Source organism: Psittacula echo (assembly GCF_963264785.1).
Source record: "Psittacula echo genome assembly, chromosome: 3".
Lineage (NCBI taxonomy): Eukaryota > Metazoa > Chordata > Aves > Psittaciformes > Psittacidae > Psittacula > Psittacula echo.
Window position 1 is genome coordinate 6,866,015 of NC_137736.1, and position 13,906 is coordinate 6,879,920.

Here is a 13,906-nt window from a genome sequence, read left to right on the forward strand (position 1 = left end):
ATAACCCCTCTGTTGCAGCACGTTACAAACCCCTGTCAGCTCCCAGCTGCCAAACGTTCACCGTTTGTTTGTACTGAAATGTTCCATTCTTGTTCTCTGTCTCAGACATGTATTTCCTTTCAAGTTCTTACAGAAATAGCATCCTTGCTTTCTGAAAAGGGGCTTGGGAAAAGAATAGTTTGAACAGTGCAGGCTTGTTTTTCCAGCCATACCAGAAAGGAGTAGAAATTCAGGGAGCTGAAGCAAGGACTTCAGATGAGAGACAGCAGCCTTCCCCTTTGGGTTTTTTTCCCTTCACATCCTTGTCTGACCATATCAGACCCCTTAGGAAACTGTGTTTGGATTTATTGCATAAATACCAGTCTTTCTGGGCTACAGCTAACTGGTTGCTGTAGAAATAAGCAGTGAACCCTGGCTGAAAAGTATATCCTGATTCCTTTGATTTTATAGAGGAATTCGCACCCCTAATTCTTGGCAGCCTGGCACATTCTTTAAGATAAAATAAAAAGGCCTCTCCCATGTCCTTTTGTGACTTTCCTTTCCTGTGGTACTTGCAGTGTTGCACCAAGATGACAAAATCTGGCAGCGTCCACAAGGCAGGGAGGGAAATGTGGCCTCATGAAAATCTGTTCTCATTTTGGGTCAAAGTACAAAATGTCACAAATTTCCATTTTCCATCTGTGACTGGCAGAGCACAGCTTGTGGCTCTGGCCACTTGCCAGAACTCCTGACAGTTTTACTGCCATGTGCGACTCGTGGCCCTGTGTCTCGCTCTACCACTTTCCAGAGGGTTTTGGTCCAGCTGATCTATTGCCAGCAGAGAAGATGTGGCCGGAAGTGATACAAGAAAACTCTTCGATGGCTGATGTCTAGCTGCATGCGCACTTCTCCCCCACCAAAACGAAGTGTTGGGTTACTAGAACATAGGCCCGTAGCATCCTTGTAGCCAGCACGGAGTGGTATGGACTGGAAAAGTGGACTACAAAGTGAGTGAAAAACAGGCTGGACAGGTGAGCTCAAAGTGCACAGGTCAACACTCCAAAGTCTAATAGGAAGCCAGTTCTGAGTAACGTTCCTCAGAGGGTCAATATTGGTACCGCTGCCATTTAACATCCTCACCTACAGGAGGAAAAGGAGGCAGAGGATACCTTGAAGAGTTCACAGATGGTGTCAAACTTGGAGAAGTGGTGGATATGCTGGAGGGCAGCACTGCCATTCAGGACCTAAATAAACTGAAGAAGTGGGCTGGCAGAAACTTTGTGAAGTCCAGAAGTGACAAATGCAAAGTTCTGCACTGCTTGCACAGCCCCATTCCCAGTGCAGGCTGGCTGCTGCCTGCCTAGCAAACACCTCTGCAGGAAAAGGCCTTAGGCTGCCAGAAGACTACTAGTTGAACAAGACTCAGAAGTGAAGCTCAGCAGCCGTGTAGGCCAAACCAATAGTGCACTGCAGAAGCAAGGGAGCAAGCCAAGGAAAGGGATCATTTCCCTTTTTTCGACACTCATGAGGCTGCATCTGGAGCATTGTTTCCATTTCTGGTCTTCCCAGGGCATGAGCAATACTGATATACTGAGCGGGGTCCACCGAGAACAGGAATCTGAAGCACTTAAGGAGAAGATGAGGGATCTGGGTTTGTTCATACTGGTCGGATTTGAGACCTCCAGAGGTCTATTCTCACCCAGGTTGTTCTCTGATTCTGTGAGTATGTGCAACTGTAGAACATGAGAAACAGCAGGATTGAGATTTGCTTCAGCAGCCAGAGTTTTACAGATGGGGTTTGGCCAGGGTGGTACAGTGTACAGTGATCAGCATTTAATTAAGCCAACATTTCAAGCCTCCCTCCCACCCCACAGCTCAGTTTATCTCTACAGACACATACATGTACACAAACAAGAGGAAATAGGATCCCAGAATCACTTGTTGAGTATCTCTTAAAATTTGTTCCCCATCTTTACATCTACACATGGAAAAAAGCTCAAAGCATGACATATGGTGCCATTTGATTCAAGTAAGGGGCAGACGGAGGAGATAGTGGACAGAAGACAAAGAGCTTGCCATTCCATTCGTGCCATACTGTATCATTTAGCGAGTACATCCCTTGTGATATGAATGACCTCCCTGCTGGTGGCAACACAGGGCAGCTCAGAACTTGTAGATGACAAGTATTAGCAGTACAACACCTTTGTGCATGTCTCCATCGATAGCAGGCTCTCAGTTCCCCATGCCACTCCCCCAACACATTAATCAGACAGCACTTGTATTCTCAGGGACTTCTGAACCATCTCACCCCACTGTCTTTATCTGAACAAGATATCATCATTGTATACTGAGTGAAGGTTGCCTTCCTTAGCTAATGGCGTAGCTAAACAAAACCTACCTTCTAACAATGCTCTGTGCTAAGTAGGCTGTGGTACCTCTTCTGGTGAGTGCATCAATTGTCAGTTGCTGCCAATAACACAAACATGATTCATCTTTTGCAGTGCTGTTTCTGTTTGACCAACAATGACACGTGCTTTCACACTGTGTCCAAAAACTATGGTCTCTTTCACTTTCTTTTGATAAAGTGCCATAGAAAAATGCCCTTTACCCACCTTTTTCAGGTCCTCTGTATCTGTTGTGCTAGGAATCCGTGGTTCTCCTTGCCTTTTTTTTCTCTGCAGACAATGCTTTTCTCATTCCAAAGTCTGCGATAGCCAAGGGACCTTGTTATTCTTGTGCAGGTCACTCTGCTCTCCTTGCTTCTTTTTTAAATCCAGCACATCCCACACTCTGCTCCTCTTGCTATTTCTGATAACTTATTTGTAGACACTGTTATGTGTTGGATTTCTATGGATTTCTATCACTATGGATTTCTTCCTCAAACTCTTCCTCTTCTTTTCCACCTATTCTGTAAGAAACTTCAAGAAAGCAGCTCACACTAGAACAACTTATCTTCCCCTGATTACATTTTCCATTTCAATTTGAATCTTTCGAGCTCTGGAGTTACATGCTAATGACTCGGTGGTACAGGAGCATGAGGCTTGTGAAGAACATCTGCTACGGGACTGTGGATCACTTGCAATGTTAGCCTGTGATCTGGTATGTGCCAGAGAAAACCCTGACATCCACACAACGGCAAAGTGTTTTTCTAGGAATACAGTTTTGCAGCATTGGCTTCACTTCATTCATACATTACCAGAGCTCCTTGCTATTGCTTTAACTGCTTGACATGGTATTTTCCTTGCTTTTGCTGATTCAGCCTGATTTCAAAACAATTGCTTTGGAGGTCTTGTTCAAGATTTCCTTGCCTTCCTCATTTATACCCTTCCCCAGTTCATAGCTGTGCATTCATGTTGCTCATGGTATAAATCTTGATAGGAATGTCAATGTTCTTTGTGCAGTTGCTGACTTCCAGAGGGAAGTTGCTGTTCATTAGCTGCTTGCTTTATTTTGAACCAAATCCAATGTCTCCTCTTTCTGCAGTGTGGGCAAAATCATTCAGTTCCTCTGTGTGGATTTGCATTTTGCCGTGACTCACTTTTAGGCTGCGCTCTCTGCTGCTTGTATGTAATGCTATGGAGTTTTTTGGTCATATTTTTCTCTGGGTCTGTCCTGTCATTCAGAGTGACTCCTGCTCTTCACTGGCTTTGTGTTATTTCATTAATCTTTTGGGGCATATCTCTGGGACAGGCACTTAAAATGCTGTCTTCTTAAAGTCACTAACATTCTGCTTTCTTGGCCCAGCCTGAACTGCTAGTGCCCAGATGGAGTGTTTAGTGCTGTAGAGAGTGGATAGGTGATCTCATCTTGGGTGTGTAAAGAGCAATGCTGTCTCTTATTGCTTTCTTTGTGTCTCAACAGTCTATACAGCTATAAATTATAATGATGTTTCTCTCCTTCCCTGTGATTTCCAGTGCTTCCTCCACTTGCTCAGTAGAGTCTTTATCTGTGGCACAGGTTCTGCTTCCCAGTCCTTTTGAGTCTTGTGGTGGATGCTATGGTGTGTGTGCCCCCAGGTTCATAGCCTCAGGCAGCTGCTGCTCTCTTGCAGGGAGGAGTTGTGCTGGCAAAGGAATCCCAAGGGAGCCTGGGATGTTATCCTCAATTCCTGCCAATTTGATTACCCCACAGCAGAGAAGAAATCCTCCATTATCCCCTGCTGCAGCACAGCTCCACTGCTGGACAAGTGCCCCTGTCCCTGTCAGCTGCATTGAAACCATAGCAGAGAGCAGCAATGCCCAAAGTGATGAGGCAAGCTCAGGGGGTTGAGACCCCAAGGAAGGGTCAGGGCTCCCATCACCAGGGTACCAGCTTGATGTGAACACAGCCATGGCACAGCTCAGGCAGGGGCCAAGCATGAAAGAACCATGACTTAAAAGCAGTTCCCAGGCTAAGGAGGGGGACACCCCATGAAAGCATCTCAGCAGGGCTGTGCAGGGGATCCTCCACAAAAGCTTCTTCCAGCTCTTTTTTCCTCACAAGCTCTGACCAGCCAGCCGCTCTGCAGCTGCCAGCCAAAACCCTAGAAGGGGGAGAGTACACTCAGGACCCTGAGAAACTGTTACTGAGGTGTGTGTTTGCCACTTCATTTCATGCCTTTAAAATCCAGGAAAGCATTTGATTTTCTCTACCATGAGCAAGGCCTTAAGATTTTTTATCACATTTCAGGATCTGAAGGCTTTTGGTCCCAGGACCAGTTTTGCTGTCATTTCTATAGCACAGAACTGGAGATACTTGACACGCTGATGTATACCTGCATGAAACACTGCATTTCCCTGCTGTGCCAAATGCAGGTCTCTGCGTCTTGCTAATCATCGTGGTGGTGTTCTTGGGGTGGATTGGGCCATGCTCCTTTACTCCCTCCCAGGGTGGTGGCTGCCCTGTGCCCTGATAAGAAAATCCAGTGTCAGCAGTATGTCTCCTAGATCATGTTACCAGAATGAGTGATGGCTCACCGCTTTCCTCTTGCTCTGTGCTGTGCCAGGGAAGAGAGCAGTGTTACTGCTGCTGAATTGCTGTCCTCAGGTGCTCTGCAGTCACACGTGTGGGTAGGGCCAGATACCTTTCCATCTGCTCAAGTGACAAGCTCTCACCTGCACTCCCGAGAGCCAGGTCTGCCTGTTGCTTTGCGCAGTGCAATGCATTGCACCAGCATCCCGCTGACGTACCTCTGCTTCACTTGAACCGCTGCATGTAGCTCAGGCCCTCTGCTTCCTCCTTCCTCTCTCAGCAATGCCTATGGCACTCAGCTGTCCCTGGCTCTCCACTTTATGAGGTACCACTCCCCCACATTCTTCTAGATGCTTGTGCTCTCTGAGCCCCCTCTGTTAAAGTACTAAATGGCTCTTCATCACTAATTTTCTTTGTGCCTCTTTCTGGTTTGACCCTGCTAAGACCTTCTCCTTCATCACATCATTCCTGCCTGTCAAAGCAGAGTTTTCGTTATAGCCTCAGCTATCCACTCACTACCAGCCTCATCCTGCCCAGTTTGTCTGTTTGCTTTCTCCTGGATCATTTGTGTTTGTGCAGAAATGCTTTCCTTTGGAGAGCTTCCATATGTGTGCTGTTCCCCTCCAGAGCTCTGGTCACACTCTCCTTCCCCCCAGGACCCTGCTCTCATCCTCTGCCCTTCCAGATAGTGCTTCCCTCTCTGCAGAAAGACCCATCAAAGCTCTCTTCCACTCCAGCCTTGTTCACTCTGTGGCAGGGAGCAGGAGGGGCATCTGCGGAGGACAGTTAGCAAGTCAGGGTCAGGATCAGGTCTGGCAGGAGTAGCATCCATTCCCCATCACATTCCTCTGTTCACACATTTGTTATGCTTTGGATGCCTTCTTTTGCACTTTTTCCCACCAGACTACCACTCCATCACCAGCACCACTATTCGTGCACTGCTCCCTTCCAGTCCCTTCCCTCTAAGCTCACTTTGTTTCCTGTTCATCACTAAGTTCCTCACCAGTCCCCACTGCCCACAACACATTAGGCTCCAGCTCACCTCTTTTGCTGTCTTTCCAGAAATCCCCCATGCCCCTGCTCTGCTCCCTTCTGCTCCTTTCGCTCCCCTCTTTCTGCCTTTTGTGTGATGCTCATGGGTTTGCCTGCATTAAGGAGACAGCCAACATCATACCAACTACTACTCGGAGGACATTTGAGTGTTAGCTGCCAGCAACTAAGTCCGTCCTGCTTCTGCACCTGTCCCCATCATTGCACATCTGGGCAGCCACTCAGATCAGCACCATAGACATTTTCCTGGGTTAATTTCCAGTTAAATAAGTGAGCTGATCTGAACCATCCTGCAGCCTTTTGTGCCAGCTCCATGTAGAGGGTTAAGAGATAGCCAGAAGCACCCAGAGGAGCAGGAGAAGAGAATTGGAACAGCCAATTTTTGTCAGCACTGCAGCATCAGGGGAGCTAAACAGGACTACACACCTTGGGACAAATAAGCAACAAGGGCATGCTATTTGGCTTCTTTGAGCAGCTCGATGACTGTCATGGATCTTCAGCCTTGCAGGAAGAGGTTCAGACATCTTTCTTGCTGAGTAACGCTATCAACGGACTGGCAAATGATGCAGTTTAAAGGTAACTTTGCTCAAAAGCACAATCAGAATAAAAAATGTGCCCTCTGGCTCTGCGGGCACAAAGTCCAGTGTCAGCGTCAGTAAATATGGGCCCTGAGCGATAATACTGGCAACAAATAAAAGGACCAATGAGGTTTGCTTTTCTTTTGTTAATGTGGGGAAACTGCTGGGACACTGCTTTGATAGGGGTATACAATGAGTGTAAAGTGAGAGCAGAATGAAGCCCTAGAAGCATAGCTCTTACTTCATGCAGAAAAGGCTGTTGAGAAAGAACTCCCTGAAATCAGAAGAAAGTCATTGTATTGCTTGGCACCTGCCCAAAGTGATTTCATCTTCTGCTCAGGATTAAGATGCATTAATAGCCTGAAGGCAGCAGTTTCCTTGCCAAAAAATGCCTTTCTTCCCCCACCGCCTCCCAGCTTGTTTTAAACATGAGGCCTTGCAGGTCAGGAGTGAATACTCAGCGAGTATTACTTGCATTATGAAATGAAAGTGCAGCAATATCATTTTCTTTCAAGCAAACACTGAGTTAATTAAAATGTGCACTCTGAACTTGGCAAATTGCAAATTATTCATGAGAAAGGTATGGGTCTGTCTATTGCAAAGGCAAACTAATAATAGCCAGAGATAAAGCACCAGAACAGCAGCTGTTAAGACTAAGCCAAGCTAAAAGTTTTTCTGGCAAAGCTCTATCTCTGAGAGTGTCATTTACCCTCAGCCCACTCTCCGTCCCAGACCAATATAGCAAAGCTGGCAGAAGCCTTCATGTAAATGCGATTATGCTGGCCAGAAGCTCCTTTCAGCCAGAGAGCTGAAAGAGAAAGGTTTTGCTCTTTTTGAGGAAACAGCAAAACCTACATAGGTTAAAGCACTCCTGCTGACTAGATTGTGCCCCAGGAGGGAGCAGGGCTGGTACAGCCAGATGGAGGTGACATTCAAAGGCTGCAGTGAGAAAAGTTTCCATCACTCAGAGGCCTGATCCAGCAGACAAGGATCACACTCCTACCACACTCCTGCCCTCATCTCATGGCCTTCTACTGAGCAGCTTTTTCCATAGCAGAGCCATGACGACGGAAGGCTCATTTACTATCACCTACACCTCTGTATCACCATGGGTACCTGTGCAGGTCTGCCCTTGGATCTCAAGAGGCAATCAAGGACCCAAACAGCCGGTATATGTAGTGGGGCTGGACAGATGTGCAACAAGAAACCTCGAGCGCCCAGTGCCACCAGAGCTGATTCTGACCAAAAGCAGCAGCAATTTCCATGTTGGCAGAGCCAAAGCAATTTTTCCTTCAGGCTTTGTGCAAAGGACATTGCAAAGGGAGGGGGAGAATAGCACTTCTTTTCAATACCACATTAATAAAAGTCTGTACACAGACTGAAGAGATGACTTACCCTTTCTCTCTCTTCCCAAGCTCCTTTCTATTGCTTTGCTCTTATAATCTGAGTTCAGTTGATTTGTGTAGTGACATCCCAGTATAAAATTTGCTTTCTCTCCACTGCATCTGTCACTGTCTGGCAGACTGATCTGAAAATACAAAGTCACTTTAGTCATCTGAAAATCCCAGGCAAAATGCTTTCATTCCTACCTGTGTAAATCTGGGACAATCTCATCTGCTTCAATACATTCATTTGATGGACGATGGAAACAAAATAGCTACCTGAAAAGTATGTGGGCTGTGAAGATTGGCTAGCTTGCTGTACATCCACACCAGTTTGAGAGAAAAAGCTGTTTTGTGAGATGACATGGTCTGCTTCCTTAAGTTTAGCCCTTATCCCTAGCTTGGAGGAACTGGAGGAATACTTATACAATATGCTTAGAGAGGATCTACTGGTGGAGGTGGGGTGTTCTTGCAGTAGGTTGTGGCAGAAGCATACCAAATCTTTGATGAACTATTTTGTCTAGGTTTATGTTAAAGAATAAAATGTCTACTCACCAGTAACTCCAGGAATGATAGTTACTTATTGCTAGCTAGGAAGACTGGTTGGCTTACCACAGATACGTTTCCCAATCCTCCAGGCAGCTCCCAAAGGCACTGCCAAAAGACACTGGGACTGTAGCAGCCTTAGGGAGATAGGGGAAGTGTTGCTGCACTGCTGGGGCTGCATAAAGTATCTCTGATTTCGGGCTGCGTATAAGAGTGTGGACAGGGGTTGACAGCAGATCTACTTCAGGAGAGAAAGCAGAGGATTCTTTCCTCTTCTTTCAGAGCAGGAGCTTCAGGAGATGGCTTCTGCAATATGGGCTAGGTACCATGCAGATACTGCACAGACTAGCTACGCCATTCTGATCTGCTGGGAAGCATTTGTTCATCCCCAGAGAGGATCACTTACATCTGCCCTTGCCTCCACAAAGGAAACAGGAATGTGTGGGGAATTTGCTACAGGTTGAATGAATGACAGAGGAGTGTTTCTCTCTCATTTGAAAGCACCATCTGCAATGAGTGTCTCACAGAAACTGTAAAACTTCAGGTGTGTTGAAAGAAGTGAATTTTCATTGTAAGGAATATTTCAACAAAAAGGAAGATGAAACAACATCCAGCTACAAAATAAAAACAAGGCCAAGTATGACTAAGAAGGGAGACATCTTTTATCTCTAAAGGCATCCAGAAGGAGAGGAATTCAGATTGTGCATTGAAACCCTTGAAGACTCATACCAGGAGCAGATTGGTACAGGTACCCTTGTAAAATGAAACCAAAACAGATCTTCAAGAGCTTGCTGAAATAATAGGCAGATAATAGCTGTCCTGGGGCACCCAGGTTTTAAGATGATGCTTTGCTTGATTGAGGAGACATCTGGAGGTATGAATGGGCAGAGTACTGAGCACCTGTGGAGGACACAACATCTGATCCTGACAGCCTGGAACAGCTGGAGGCAAGGGAGAGAATACTGTGGTTGTAGCTACAGCCTTGACACTCATGGCAGCATCTGTGTTTCTATTGTGCAGATGGAGATCAGACCACTTGACCATACCATGGGCATGATACGAAAGGAGAAGACAGTAATGCTTGTTGTAGGTGGCAAGGAGTCTTTCAAAACACCTCTTTTCATAGAAGGTAGAGATAAAGGTAGCTCTGGTTATATGTCACCGATATCTCAGAAACCAAACTGAGAACCAGAATCTTGTTGGGCTGTATACTGCCTAGAGGATATAACCCAGGCTATAGGTTTCTGCAGGGAGCTGAGAGCTGACTGCATCCACTCTGGGTCAAGGAAGCCTATGGCCAATGTGTTCATATGCTGTGGACGTGTAGCAATCTCACCCATCTTCTTGGCAGCTTTGTAGCACTCTTTGAGATGGAACTCTCCCTTTGGCAGCTGCCCCAGAGCATTTGGGAGCTAATTTTGTGAAGCATTATCAGGCTTTCATAACTGGATTTGCCACTGAAAGCTCTGCAAAGAGCAGGAGGGAGCAGAACAAACATCAGCTCTGCTCATCAACTCTGCTCAATGAGTCTGAGAAAGACAGTGGTAGAAGAAAGAGAGCTGTCCTACAGCAGCAGCTCAGCCCTGGCTGTCCTGCTGCCTGCTTTCTTACCTCAACCAGAGACATCCGACTCGGTGCTGGGGCTGGCATTCTACCAGCTATAGCATCTGCCTTTGCTCCTTGTCACCAGCCTCTTCTCTGGGCTGCGCTATTTATTAAGGGTATAAGTGAGCTGGGGCCAGTCAATAGCAAAAACATTTGCTATGCTTGAATCTCTGCCATCCTCGCAGGCTTGCTCAGCTCAATTTTTCTAATTGGGTGAAGCAGAGCTGGTTTTCTTAACCTGATCTTCTCATTGAGAGGCTCAGCAGCCCCTGTTGCCTTCACGTGAACATTAATCCTATCATCTCCTCCAGATTTTGTTTGTGTTGAAATGTACACCTGTGTAAACTTATCTCTGTTTAGGCCATGAAGAGTCTGATTCATGGAGACTTGCATCTGCACTGGGGAGGCCAAGTGGGAAATGAAGAAGAAGTATCTTCCCAAAAATCCATCACAGAAGTTGCCAGCCTGGCGCTATAGGGTGAAATGAGACTTGCTGCAGACTGCTGTGTGGCAGGCAGACAAGTCTCCTGCATTGGCCCCAGTGCTGCCTGTGTGTGAGTAAACAAAGGCCTTCACCATCCCTCCATGCATGGGAGGGTTGTGTCTTTGGCAGCAGCAGGACTACCCAGGAGCTGTTGTCCTCGCCACTGCTCTAGACCAACAATTGCCCACTCCATATCTGGTTGCATCTGTTATTAACTAAAACAGGATGAGAGGTCCAGATACTGAGGAGCATGGTGTGAGTCATGCTGAGTCACCTAAGTGCTCCACCAGAACAGGATGGCTATGTCCAAACCCCTCTTGCCTGCTGAGACGCCCACAGACATTGTCAAATACCAAGAAAGGTGCTACCTATACTCATGCAATATGTTCTTGGGAGGCTTAGAAGTGAATCCTGGGCTTTATGCCAGACCTGTTCAGGGGGCTCTTTATGCCAAGAGAAACTGAGACCAAACTCAGGGTTAATTGGTTCCTGAAGAAATAAATTGGAACTGTCCCTTCACAAGCTCTTACTCAAACAGTGTCCAAGCCTTTTCTAGGCACAGGCCTAAACATGACCAAGGACCACGTTAACCATTAATCCAAGCAGATGTTCAGATTTACTAGTATAGACAAAACCTCTGCCAACACAGCTGGCCAAACCTGGTGCAGTTGTGCAGGAGCTTTGACTGCACGGCAACCCAGTGCACCCAGTCAAGGGCAAGCTGTGACCCACAAAGCAGACTGTAACAATAAACACATTCTTTTCTTGCAACATATTTAAAAGAAAACAAACTCATCTTGAAACCTAAACCATAAGGCTGTGTCTGTGCCAACCAGGACTGCTTAGAACAGGGAAGGCATAATAAATATCCCTGGCTGCCATGCCATGAGATCTCCTGGAAGCCCAAAGCTAATCTCATTCATTCTTCTGTGTGCAACAGCAAAACTACACGCCAAGCACTAGCTGCAAGTTGACGTGTCTCAGCTCCCTCCTGGCCAAGAGAAACGTCCCAGCCTTCTGAACAAAGGGATTGTGTAAGACTGGAAACAGGCTGGCACGTTTGAAACAAGGAGCAGCTCCAAAAACATTTTTTTTTCCTTCAAATGCTACCTTTTCCCTCCCAGTCAGTGCAGGCTGTTGAAACAAAAGAAGTTCTGCCCTACTCTCCTCTCAGGGAGATGAAGAGCTGCTCACACAGAAGCACAAGAGAGGCAGACCTCTTCACCAACCTCTGCTGATGCACTCCATCCCTCACTTCTAAATCCACCCCTGCAGTGCAGAGTCAGACACGAGATGGAAGCACAGAGTAGCTGTATCTTTTACCGTTCCTCCAGCCAAGCAGCCTGGGGCTGTCTAGGCATTGCACACCCCTCTTCACCACCCTGTTACACTGCAAAAGGGAGCCTTGGAAAAAGAGGTATTTCACCCTTGGAGACAAGCCTGCCTGCCCATATGGATGTGACAGTCCAGGCAGATGAGTGCCAGCTCTCTCAAGGTCCCTGTGCTGGAACCACATGGGGCAGAGAAGGGAAATGTTCAGGATGCAAGTGGCAGAGGAGTCAAGAGAGTTCCCCTCTCTAAACTCATGTGCAAGCCTGGTGAAGACTTTCCGCTATCAGCCCCTTTTGAAGAAGCCTGGGTGCATCCCCACAGCAGCAGAGAGTGCAATGGGAATGGGCGTGTAGGGCAGCCTAGCTTTGCTTTAAACATAAACCTTCTTTAGTAACATTTCTTTGTTACCTTCTTCTCCTCTGACCTCCTCCTGTTCTTTCTCTTTTTCTCCCACAGACCAAAGTAATTCACTGATGTTTCCTCTCCCTGTCCCATCCTGTTCTGCACATATGAGGCAGCAACAGCCTGGCTGGACCCTGGCTACCTCGCTCTTGCAGGACATGATGTGCTTCTGATGCAGCTGGCTGCATTGCACACACATCTGCTGAGAGAGAGGGGTGAGATGGGGCAGCAGCTGGGCCTGTGCAGGGCTTTGCAGAGCACTGAGGACTGCTCTGGATGTCTAGTACTGTGCCCACGAAAACACACTCCTGAATTCAGGGTCTCATTGCTATAGTAACTAAGCCATGTAGTTTTGCTCCTTGCACGCCAGGAGATTGGTTAGTAATATGCTGTACCACAGATCAGCAACCAAGTCACAGCAAGAGCAAACAATTTCCCGAGCACCACAAAGGGAATTTTCAGCACGGCAAGGAGCTGAACCTGATGTTCCCAATCTACTCTTTGCCTTTTCACAGCAGAAGCAGGTGAAAATGGCCAGAAAGAAGTGTGAAGTTTCTTTCAGAAGTTGAAAGCATTCTTCTAGAGTGAGAAGATGACACAACTTTGCACCACCAGCTAAGGAGCATGAATTTAAACCTGCCTGAGACAAGGACTTCCTGTTCCTGCCATCTGGGTGTAGGTAATGCAGACGCAATGAAATACAGGAGTCTATAGGGCACTATAGGAAATGCAGAACTCTTCCTGGAACGAATGGTACTGTTCACTAAGCTACTTTCTAATGCCTCATGTACAACAGACTGCCTGTGAGTGACTAGTCTGGCACTAGAAGGGGTGGTTTTGTGAGGCTGAAGATACCAGAACCATCAGTCATGTTATCTCTCAGACAGAAAAACCTCTCAGTCACAGTCTGCTGCCTGCAGTCCTCCACTCCACACAGCAGGAGCATCTTCTACACAATCCTGGTTCCCCATCAGCTGCAAGGAGACACAGACATGCTCTGTGTTTTGCTACGGCATCATTGCTATGGTTCTACAGGGATCAGTGAACGAAGGCAGTATTTTAATATCTAGTTATCTCTCTGCAGGTTGAAACTACATAAGCCAGATGTGTGTTTGGGTGGAAAAGGCTGGCTCTAAATCTATCATGAAATAATACACAAATAATTGAAGGGATTAACATACTGAGTGCATGTGCCAAAAAATACAGTCCACAAACAAGAAAAATCTATCAAAACTGAAGGATAACATGGAAACTGGAAGTACTCCTTTCTAGGAATTCCGGATCCTTAAAAGTTGCTTCCAAAGGGCAAGAATAGATTTTGCTCCTTGCGCAAAATGGGAAGCTGAAAGTCCTCCTCCAATTCTGAATTTCCTGCTTTTTGTTTTCTTGAACCTTCTCTGGGCAACAGAAAAAGGAGCGGTGTTACCACAAACATACCACACTAGTGAGCACAGATTTCAATTGAGAAGTCGTTTCTATTGCTATCAATCTGTTAAAATGATTTTTGTTTGGTTTATGTTAAAACAGTTCCGCTCCAATGGCAAACCATCAGGGGAATAGCTACGTTTTGCTAGCCTTTCAGTTCAGATCTGACACCA